Here is an 11728-nt window from a genome sequence, read left to right on the forward strand (position 1 = left end):
TGTACTAAAAATAGCCAAACTTGATAACACTGACGCCATTGAATCCTTGAATAAACAATTCTGATTAGATTCATGGACAGTCAGAGCACTATGTGACAATGTTTTTAGTAAATGTATATTGTACGGCTGAACTTTGGATTCAAGTGGCAATGTACCCATTAGCCAGCAATAACATTTGATTTAAAAAAAAAAAAAAAAACCTGAGCATCTTTTTCACACATCGGTATCCCAACTAAAACCTTATCATGACCTGATAGCCGTTATGCAGATTAATCAATCCTCTATCTATTGATACCAAATAAGGTTCATGCTAAAAAAAAAAAAAAAAAAAAAAAAAAAAACATATAATTATTGGTTTAAACTGAAACAAAATACCTTGGGTAAATCTTGAATTTGAGACAAAAGTTTTATCCCTCAAAAACTATTTCACCACAAATACATTTCCCTTAAACAAACTTGGAGTTAATTCAGAATCTTAACAGACACACATTTTTAATTTTACCAGAACATTATAAATATAATAAATAACTACAGCTGGAAGTTATAGTTAATAGGTCATTCAAATCAAGGGTAAAACTAAAGAATTATTACCAGTTGAATGATTATAACTGTAATTTGCTTTCTGACCAGGTGTTTAGTCTCTAACATAAAAGGTTGGACTCCTAAATCCGGCTGTTAAAAATTCAGTTGTCTGTCACTAATTGAACATCAGCTGTTGTTGATACTCCAGTTAAACATCTATTTGCTAAACAGGGCTGGGTGTCTTTTATATTTTAATGTCAATTAAATAAAAATGATTAAAACATGGCATACTTTTAACTGATTCCCTTTGTTTGTATAGTATTTAACACAATGTTGTAAGTCATACTCAGTTCTTAATTATATTTGTGCTAATTAAACCAACCTTTACAATTTATCTTTTTCAACTGCTCCTACAAATATACGCCTGAGAGTAAGTACTGTAGTTAGTGAAGCACATCAGGTTAGCCAGCTCTCTCCTAGAATGACCCCTTGACCCAGTGGAGATGGTGAGAGACTGAAGGACTGCAAAAAAATAACACCACTGTTAAACAATGTATCCAGCCTTATGGGTGAAGCTTTTGTACCTTAAGAAATGTTATAGAAAATCCTTCCTCCCAGCAGCTCTTAGGCTTTTTGACTACCACTGTTCCCAAGAAGCTAAATAAGTTGCTGGCATCACTGTAGTTTGCTGCAGTTATTTTCAATTTTTTCTTTGCTATCAGTTGCACAGTTTTATTGTAAATTGTCTATTGCTGTTTAAAACTCACAATTGGACTACAGAGTATTGTCATTAAAAGTAATTGCGATGATAATTTGTAAATAAAGATTAGGACAGCGTGGTCTTTTCTATTTCTTATTAACCAAATAACCTACATGAGTCCCTTGTTAAGAAAGCAAGATTGGTTAAAATTAATCTTAGAAATGCATTTATCCGTGTATAGTCTAGTCTTTTACATTTAAGTAATCATTGGATAAAGTTGTGTTAAGGCATTAATGGAGAGTTGGATTCTAGAGTCAAAGATTTTGAACCTGAGCTAATACATTTATAAAAAAGGAAGCAAGAGATAGTTGATCTTCCTGTTTTTCTTTTCTTCCTAATTTTTATACTCCCCTGCTCCAGTTCTGGCACACTTCCCCGTCTTCTGTGATATGCAGAGCTATGACAGGTATCAAAGCAAAGTACCATGTCTCGACAAGGTGGTATAGAAAATAGGTCTGATTTAAGTCAGAGAGCGGATCTGGGATTTGCTGATCTGTCACTCTTGTATAAATTTGCCCGTAACTTTTCTTGACAGGCTCCATGTCTAATTTACTATTTCAAGTGACAAAAAATGCTGGAAGCCAGGGTAATTTACATTGAGTACAAAAATAGCTATGCTAATTATGCTAATTATGCTAAGTAACTCTTATGTAAATCAAACAGTTTAAAATATTACTTTATTTTGACCTAGATCCTTATGGGTTTTTATATATATATATATATATATATATATATATATACTGTATATACCTATAACCTCTTGTAGACTTTTTTTCCACATTCAGTTTTACAGAATTGCATGTTTTATTGATTTTCATATTTGAACAGTGTCAACGTGAGGGTAGAGGTTGGTTGAGGACCCAAATCTAGAGATGAGGGAGGAAGAGATGAGTTCTTAAATAATAATAATAATACGTTTTATTTAACAGCGCCTTTCTTGACACTCAAGGTCACTTTACAAATAATACAAAAAAATAAATAAATAAAAAGAGATGAAAATACAAAATACAGATACAGGAACATAAAAAACAAAAAAAACAATCATAGGTTTAATGAAGTAAACGGCAACAGAAAAACAAAATCCAGGATTAAAACCCAAAAAAACCAGGAGACATCAGGAGAAAAAAACCCATGAAGAGCCAAGTATCAACAAGGAGCCAACACTGAAGAACTGGGGCCTGTTTCAGAAAGGAGGTTAAGTGAAAACTCTGAGTTTGTTAACGCTGAAATGAGGGGAAACTCTGGGTTTTCTGTTTCAGAAAGGGAGGTAAGTTAAACCTGAGAAAGCAGAGTAAGTCAAGCCCGTTTCTGAAAGAGAGGTAACTTATACTCAGAGTCAGTTACCATGGGAATTTACTCTGTGAACCTAACCTGGTCGGGAGCAGGTTTTCTTCAGAAAATCCAGAGTTTATTTTGGTCTCCTCCCCTTTTTTAAAGAGGAAGTGGTGTTTAAACACCTCATTGATTCTTTGGGGACATACAGTATTCATTGCACACATTTCAGTCACGTAGAGCGCATCAAAGGGAATGAAATGGCATGTCCTTTTATGGATGATCCTGTTTGTAAAGCCAGGTAGCTACTCTACTCCCATGATATGCTCAAGGCTTACCTGCTTGAAATATGTTTTTATATTTCATTTTCAGCTGCTGCCATGTTCTTTTGATGCCTGCAGGATTGCACCTATCCATGAAAACTAAATTAGGTTTAATAAAATACTGTTCTTCCAGTTTCACCTCTGATATTATAACAGTTGGGTAAGTTACTCTAAAATAGTTCTTAATTACTAACTACAAATTTTATCTTCAACAAGTCTAATTAGATTAATGTAATAATTACTGTCTCTAGAAAGTATTGGTCTACTTACTAATTTGTTTTACTTACTTATTAATTTCTAAATCCCAAATCAACCTCAACCACTTGAACAATACAAGGAGAGACAAGAAACTGCACTTCTAATGCTTTCAAATAAACAATATTCAATTGCATAAATTAATCTTAAATTGACCAAAGTGTGTAACTAGAGGGAGAAAGTTCAAATCAAAATATACCTTTTAAATTTTGATATTAAATCCACTATTGTTTTATAGTCTTTAATTTAATTACAGTATTTATATGACTTAAGTAACTTAATTCATTACACCCAACACTGTATAAAAGTAATTAAAATGTAAACTTACGCATTGACTCGAACAGCTATTTTCACCCAAGCTAACTCTCTCTCCTTCGCCGCTGCAGCCGTGTTGCTTTTTAAAAAAAAATACATGTTCAAATTCTGCATATGCTTGCATAAGCACATCCAGTTCTGCTGGTGAGAAATATGCACACCTTTTTTGTGGCTGTTGCCATGGTGACTCGTAATATCTGTGCTCCATTGATAATGGCTTTTTTAAGTTGTGGTGCACACGCTTAACTTAGAGTCAGTCAATTTAGAGTTGATTGAACTAACTCATTTCAGCTGTTCTGAAACCCAAAACTCAGAGTTTCCAATCTCAGGATAAGTCAACTCAGAGTTCAAGTTTTAACTCAGAGTTGGTTGAACTTCCTTATTGAAACAGGCCCCTGCACAGGGAGAGTATTTAAAGGAGACAGTTCAAAGAAGGGGGTAATCAGCTGATATGGGGCAGGTGTGAATGGAAGTGACTAGAAAGGAGCTAGGGGAAATGAGACGGGCACAATGGGGCAACAGAGATTAAAGTGAGACTGCTTAAATATAACACAAAATGGAAAATAAACCAAAGACGAACAAAACAATCACTTAGATACATGAAAACTAAAAACTCAAAGTCCAAAAGGGGAGAACCATAACAAACAGAGAAGTTACTGACAGCTCTCACTCTAAATTTAGGCTTACCAGAGGATTTTGAGCTGTTAGGGAATTCTGGGAAACAATCATAATCTGTGTTTTTATGATTCAGAACAGCTCTCCCACTTCATTGTTTTCTACAATTTCACCAGCTTTTTATTTCTTACTGATTGGATGGGAGCATGCTTCCCTACCCACCCCAGCTGCTCTCCCATATCTGCTCTTAATTGACAGGTGAAAAAAACCTGCATGTAGCAATGTGAATGTATGAAGTTTGAAGGATTTGCTTCCTAAAGTTTCTAGATAATCGCTGTTAGCTCATCATACCGAGTTTCTCAAGGCTGCAGTACATGCAAGGAGCCAACCTTTTTACTTCTCTTCCCCCACTCTGACAGATTAATTTTGCATTCAAACTTGAACTTGATAAACCCGCATTGTCCTTTAGTTTCCCAGCAGCCATTATAGCTAAGAGTAACTCAGTTTTAGATAGAATGCTGTATTTGTATCATATTTTATTATTCTATACCATTGTATCTTAACCTGGTGTATCTACAATATGTTTTCATTTGCTTTATGCTGATATATCTAAATTTCCCCAGTGAGAAACAATAAAAGTATATTTATTTTCAGTATTCTGTAACTTGCAGTGGTTTGCAAAAGTACTTACTGTATATTCATTTTGCTTTTTCACGTTTCTATTCACAACATAACAAACCCCAAAGATTTTTATATTATTTAATGTTATAGATACAACATAGTGTATAAATATTTAATATGGGAAAAATATGCATGTGACATTCTTAGGAATCAAGCCACTGGAGAAGACACTTTTATAAGAACTTTTCAGGAGTTTGCGCTGCAACCAGAGGGTTGTCGGGCAGGCTCTGGCTTTCAGTGTCACCCGCATTGCCTACTGATGGTAGTCAGAGGGACTAGTGGTGACATGTATATAGTAGCTTTGCTTCTGTCAGTGAACCCCAGGGCAGCTGTGGCTACAATGTAGCTTGCCAAATGACTGAATGTAGTGTAAAGCACTTTGGCCAAGTCCACTGAATTGAAGAAAAATGCTATATAAGTACAGGCCATTTACCTTTTATCATAAAAGTAAATTTCATGGCTAGTGTAGTTCCAAAGACTGCTCTATTACAAGCTGCACTTTATGTTAATGTTTCTGCCTCAGCCCCAGAGGAGTAGTTTTACCAGAGACAGGCTGAACTCAGCACAACCACAGGAGGAGAAAAAGAAATGGCTCTATGCTTTCTAAGTGCATTGACATTTTTTTTAAAGTCTCCACCATTCTTAAAATTTTTGTAATAAACAGTATTTATGGTAAGCACTGCTGCCTGCACTGACTGGTTCTTAGTCCACATTTGCTCTCTTCTTCAGTAAAAAAAAGCAAAAACAAAACTACAGCAAAACACTGGGATTGAAAAAGAAAGAGTTTGCTGCTATGAGCATGTTTTAAGCTCCAAGTGCATAAATTCCAATGTGCGTTTGGTGGGCATGTTTTCTTTTTTCAAAGTAACACTAGAAAATCACTGAAGCTCTGTCCTTTAAATGAGACACACAGCACTCCATCATTATAATACTCAGAAGGCCCAGACCTGATTAAGTGAGCAGACTGAGAGAGGATGTAGAAGTTCTTTTTAATTTTTCAGGCTGCAGCCTTTTATGATTTTTTTTAAGAGATATCATTATGTAAAATTTTTGTCATTTTAATAATTTTGTCGTGATAATGTTATGGAAGTCCAGGGAAGAATTTAGGGATAAGGATTTAATATATCAAATGAATCTTAATAACTTCAGCGGTTTATCTGCTGCTGATTTACTTACTTTAAATGCTATTACACACATAAGGGATCTATTTTTCACTGCTTTATTTAAGCCCTTTTATTAAATCCTTAGGAAATTATTCCCCAGATGTGCATCTTTTTCAGGTTGTTTTGCTGTAGTGACATTCTCTGTTTGGATGAATGAAGATTATTTTTTGTTAATGATAGGCTCTATATATCAAATCAAACACTAGAGCATATGTCACTTAAAAAACAAGGCAGGTTATGCTGCTGGAGAGTGTGGTAACTAGTTTAGCCAAAGATCTAGATAGTGTTGGAAAAGTTACTTAAAAAAGGAAAAAATTGTCACAGAAACCAGTGGATTTAATGAAATAAACCACATCCCACTACTAAAAAAAGTGGAAGATGATCTGATGAAATTCTTATCCATGTCACTTATCATGATGATTCCATGTAAACCACCACTATTGGCAGACAAAGAGGAGTAGATCCGTCCATTTTCTATCATTACTTCTTAGCCCATAGGCTACAATATGCCTGTAAATGGCTAAAATACAGCTTACAAGATGAGTCTTAGTTACAGTAGATGTTGCAGCAGTCTCTATGATCTAATATTAGTGTCTTCCATTCATTAGCTCAAAGATTAATCATTTGACAGTAAGGGATTTCAAAAAGTAAATTTCTAGAATATCAATATGAGAAAATACAGATTTATGATTAATGAGGCAGATCTATAAATTCCGCCAAATTTAGAGGATTTACTAAGCCTTAAGCCTCTGAAATTACTGTCCAAAATATATAGGCGTTTATATATATCAAGTATATCACTTCCCACTGGAAAAAAATGAGTAACTGATTTAGCAGCTTGATCAAAATGTATGGTTTACAATCTGTCAGAGATCTTTTAACATAACTAGAAATCTAAATTTACAACTAATTCAATACAGAATCATCCAGACAATACACTACACAGGCCAACTGATATTTAAGATGGTTTGTTATCTGCTTGGAATGCTCAAGTAATGCGCCAGATGACTATTTACATGCAGTATGGTTATGCAATCCAGTACAAGGGTTCTGGACATGATGTCACCTTGGACAGCAATTCTCTCTTTGTCCTCTTCACTCCCTTATGTATCGCCAAAAACAGGCTACATTTTAACCAGTACAGAGACATTCTGTTACATTATATTATTGTACAGATAGCCTCTGCCTCATCACTAAATCAATCTCTCTGGACAGCTCTGACTACATTTCCTAGTAGGAGTGTGTGACCTGTGACCTGTGTCTTGGTCCGATGGGGTACCGAAGCTAATTTGGAGTGCGTCTGGGCTGGAGGTTGCTCCTGCTGGTGGGGTGGGGTGGGGGTTATTGGTGGGAACCTCGGGGTGGGACTGCTGCATCGGTGGACATGGATTATGGGTCTGTTGGCTGTGTCATGCTGGGATGGATGTATAAGTAATTTAATCCTGAGTGTCCTACTTTTATGTGTTCTGAAAGCTTGCTGAAATCAAGGGTTGGGTTAGACCTCTCCATGTGGTTGGGAGAGGTAGGAGGAAGTGGCAGCCTGGGATCGAGCATTACTTGGGATGGTGTGGCTCTGGGATTGGCTACTACCACTGGGGGGGAGGCTTTTACCTGGCAGGGGTTTATTTGGGCTCCGCAGCATCTGTTGGTTTACCCCCTGTCTCCGTCCCACTGGAGGCCAGGATGGGGGGGCAACTAGTTTTGTCCTTTGACTGAGTTTGGCCATTTCAGTACAAATGTGTATGTGTGTGTGTGTGTGTGTGTGTGGCTGCTGGGATTGGCTGTCAGTCTTTGATTGGGTGTTGAATGCCATCCGCTTTAGCTTAAGTGTGTAACTTGTTGAAGTAGTGGTTTTGGTCCGTTTAGACCTAAATCAAGCTTTTTTTTAGATTCATGCAAAAAGCTGTTGTGATCAAAAATTAATATTAATATTTAAACAAAAAAGTACACAGTACACAAGTACAGTTTAATGCTAGGAGAATGTTGTTTTATTGTATTGTTTCAAGCATGAACAAATTAACTGGTCATTTGGTGGTAAGATGTTATTAGGTTTAGGGCCGCGGTTCTCAAAGTGTGTGGCGCGACCCACTGGTGGGGAATTGAGACGTGACAGGTGGGGCGCGCCAAGTTCCGGTGTGTGTGTGTGTGTGTGTGTGTGTGTGTGACTATAAATGTAGAACGTGTGAGAGCAAACTGTCCTTATAGCTGTATGTTGCCGCTTTTTAGACCAATCAAACCCACAAAGTAATCATTACTAGCCTACATGCAGTCTAATTAAAAGAACATTAGATATGAGAAAAATTTCACCTGGAACTGAAGTGCCAAAATAATGATTGACGTGACGTCGGCATATTATTTTTGTAACAGAATAAACTTTCGCGCCCCAGTGTTGCCAACTCGGCGACTTTGTCGCTATATTTCAGACCCCTCCAGCGACTCTTTTTCAAAAAAACAAATCTATCGCCTTTTGGAGACTCTTACGTGAAAGCACGTATCGTTCCTTTTCTTGTCCTCCAGCGGCAGGTGCTGCCATGGGGCGCCTCCCCCATCCCAACCCCGTTCTCCCCCGCTATTGTAGGAGTCCCTCTCAGGTTGATCATAAATAACTGAATTTGAAATATTTTATCTTAAATAAATAACGGCGTTTGATTCACACAGCCACATGTTCATGTTTCTGGTTAGGAGTGGAGAGGGAGTATCCACTCATCGGGCAGAGAGCTGTGTGCATTCTTCTTCCCTTTACCACATCATGTCTCTGTGAGATGGGCTTTTCAGCTGTTGCTTCAATGAAAACAAAATACAGATCTCAGCAGAACATTGAGCATGACTTGAGAGTGGCAGTATCAAGCCTGCAACCCCGTTTTGAGAAACTGCAATGCAAAACAGGCTCATTGCAGCCACTAATGCAGGGATAAATATACCTGTATTGCCAGATGGATTTCACTTCTTTTCTTTTATTAACAGATTGCAGAGTGGAACTTTAATTTTTTCTATCTTTGAGCTTGATACAAATTTTGACACAGCTGCATTTTTATTTTCTTTATTTTTGAGCTTGCTGTTATTTGATGTAGATAGTTTGTATTTAGATACTACTTGTTACTTCAATAAAATTGGAAAATTTTAAGATTGTTGAATATTTCATTAGCATTGTGTTGGGGCGATGGGGACAGGCGGGGCTTGAAAATTCCCCCTTGTCCAAAGTGGGGAATGACAGAAAAAGTTTGAGAACCACTGGTTTAGGGGATAAATATAGATTTTTCAGGGCCCCAGGTTAGTGTGGATAGCTTTTGGCTTAAATAACCTATCTTTGCCTGAAAATCAAAACTCTTTGATGAGCTAAAGTATATGCAACTGTTGGGAGCTGGAGAAAATACCATTTTTCTCCAGCAGAGTCCGCCGTGGATCCTCTGAGGGAGCCTCCAGCACAGGTGCAGCTCATCAAGACCATCAGAGGATCCACTACTTAAGCTGCCTTCAGACCTTACCTCAACGCCGCAGTGTTGTTCCAGTTGGTCAGCGCTAAAGCCTTGATCTCAGTGATTTTTCCATGTCCTTAATCCCGAGTCAGATTCTAACGTTTGTCTCTGTGCCTCTAGGTGACTCGTGCTTCCTCCGTGAAAGCTCTAGAAGAGCTAACCTGCCGAGCCGACCCTCCGAGCCAAACCCTGAAGATTCTCAGTCAACCTCTAAGCAGCTCTGGGCAAGAGCTAGGAAACCCAAGCCAAGGTCTGTTCTAATAAGACGTGAGACGCTGAAGCAGCTAACGGACTCTGCTAACACATCCTTCTCCAGAACCAACAGTGACTCTCCCAAGGAGAACCTCAAGAACCCTCAAGGTACTATCAGAGCACCATTGGAAACCAAAACCCCGTCAACAGTCCTTAACTGTGTTGTCTCTCACGCAGACTCCGGTGAAACCAGATTCCAGGCCCAAACCAGTCATCTGCATATTATGTGCTTGTGCCAATAAACTTGTTAAACTTTTCATCCTGTGTCCGTCAGTGGAGTTCTGCATCTTTGGGTCTCCATTAGAGAACCGATCATGACAGCAACGAATTTATAGATTTTGTTTAATATGGATAAAGTTATTTAATGGCTTCAGTGAATTGAACATTTGAAAGAATTTTCAAAAGTTTTAAGTGTAACAGAAAGCACCAGAAGAAACAGGTTAATAAGCAAAATAATGTAAATTTATTAGTACCACATTATTGAGAAGATTGAACTGGTACAAAAAGAATAGCTAAGTTATGATTCAGCTATAACAACAGACACAACTTTCCTCTTATAAAACAATCAACTTTTTTCACATATTACAATTATCCTAAAGAAAGAAGTTCTAAAAAGGAAGGTTTAAAAAAAAACCTATACATTGAAATAAAAATGGGATTAAGGGTATTTAAGAAGGCAAAAATTTGGAGCTAAATTTCTGCTAAATGTTTTTATATTTTGATGAACTTCATTATTTTCAAATAGCTTACAACAGATCACATTCTCTATGTTTCTAGTCTTCATACTTTTAGAGGTGGGGCTACCTCTAAAGGGTGGAAACATTTGTATTGGTTTATGTCGATGGTTGCAACTGCATTTGTATATGTTACAGTCGCGTACACAAGCGCATTTGTTAGGTCCGGATGGAGTTTCTATTGGTTCTTGTCTTCCTGCATGAACAGTGGAGTAAATTATGCTCTTCTTTTAAAGCTTGACCATGAAGTTGTGGCAAAGACATAAAGTCAAAAAAGAGAAAAACTAGTTAATACTAATCATCTCTTGTTTGCAAAATTAACAGCTGTCCTTAGTTACATACACATTTTCAAGAATCTTCATCAAATTACAAATTGATAAACAGGTTTATACAATTCTCTATAAGCACGAAACCAGCACTAATCCAGACACTGTCCTTTCCCTGTGACAGGAACTACAAGATGGACTGGATTGTTTACCAATGTTTTGCTCCCACACGCATGACTGCTGGACTAATCATCCGGTCAGATATAACCAAGCCAGAGAACTTTGGCAGAACAACTCTGCTTTTCTCTAAAGCAATTCCCCTATTTAACAAAACCCAGAGGTTGAGCATGTGCATATTCAAGCATAGCTACCAGACCTAAATAAACTCTCTATATCAAAAGCTTTATAATCTTTTGACCGCCAGAACTTTGGTCAGAGTGAATAACTGGAATAAAAAGGTAATGATTAATGCAAGTTATAGAAGTACATTCTTGCTGAAAATGCAAAAATGCAATATGACAATTCTGCAACTGAAAAGCATGTATTTGAAAAATGATAAACTATGGCAAAAAAGCATTGAAAAGTAAACAATATAGGTTTTATACTCCTATTAGGAAGAGTACACTTTTACTTACATATTATTAGCTATGAATTACTATGAACTGCTTTCTGACTAAATTCTTAAAATAAATTTTTGCAATCAATATCTCTTCGTTTATGTGAGGCCTTCGCAGAAATTCAACTGAATAAACTGGATTACTTCTCCTCATGCAATCAGATGCTCATCTAATTAGCATTCAGCCAAACCTGCTTTTAATCCAATCAGCATCTGAGTCCTGCTTAAAAGACTTCAATCAACAGCTCAACCTGCCACCAACAAGCATCCGAGTTGCATTGCATGTCAGACTTTGTTTCTTATGACCCTGATTCTGTCATGATGGATCAAAGGAGCAAGCCCATATGCAGAACACACACGGAGGAGGCAGGGAAAAAGTTCAAAGGTTTATTAAAAGTTCTGAATACGAGATCATAAACAAGGTTCTGAGACTGGTTCACTGAATTCTTGACTGGGACCGGAGACTGTGGGTTAGCAG

General features: G+C 37.1%; 1 long non-coding RNA gene across 1 annotated transcript; it reads left to right on the forward strand.

The window, feature by feature from the left end:
- The first annotated feature begins 9701 nt into the window (after nt 1-9701).
- On the forward strand, nt 9702-9893 carry LOC119796455. Its single transcript, XR_005282472.1, has 2 exons — nt 9702-9742; nt 9812-9893. It is a non-coding gene; the product is annotated as an uncharacterized LOC119796455 (long non-coding RNA).
- Nucleotides 9894-11728: the final 1835 nt, after the last annotated feature.

This window comes from Cyprinodon tularosa, unplaced genomic scaffold, assembly GCF_016077235.1.
Source record: "Cyprinodon tularosa strain WSP-4 unplaced genomic scaffold, ASM1607723v1 ctg55, whole genome shotgun sequence".
NCBI lineage: Eukaryota > Metazoa > Chordata > Actinopteri > Cyprinodontiformes > Cyprinodontidae > Cyprinodon > Cyprinodon tularosa.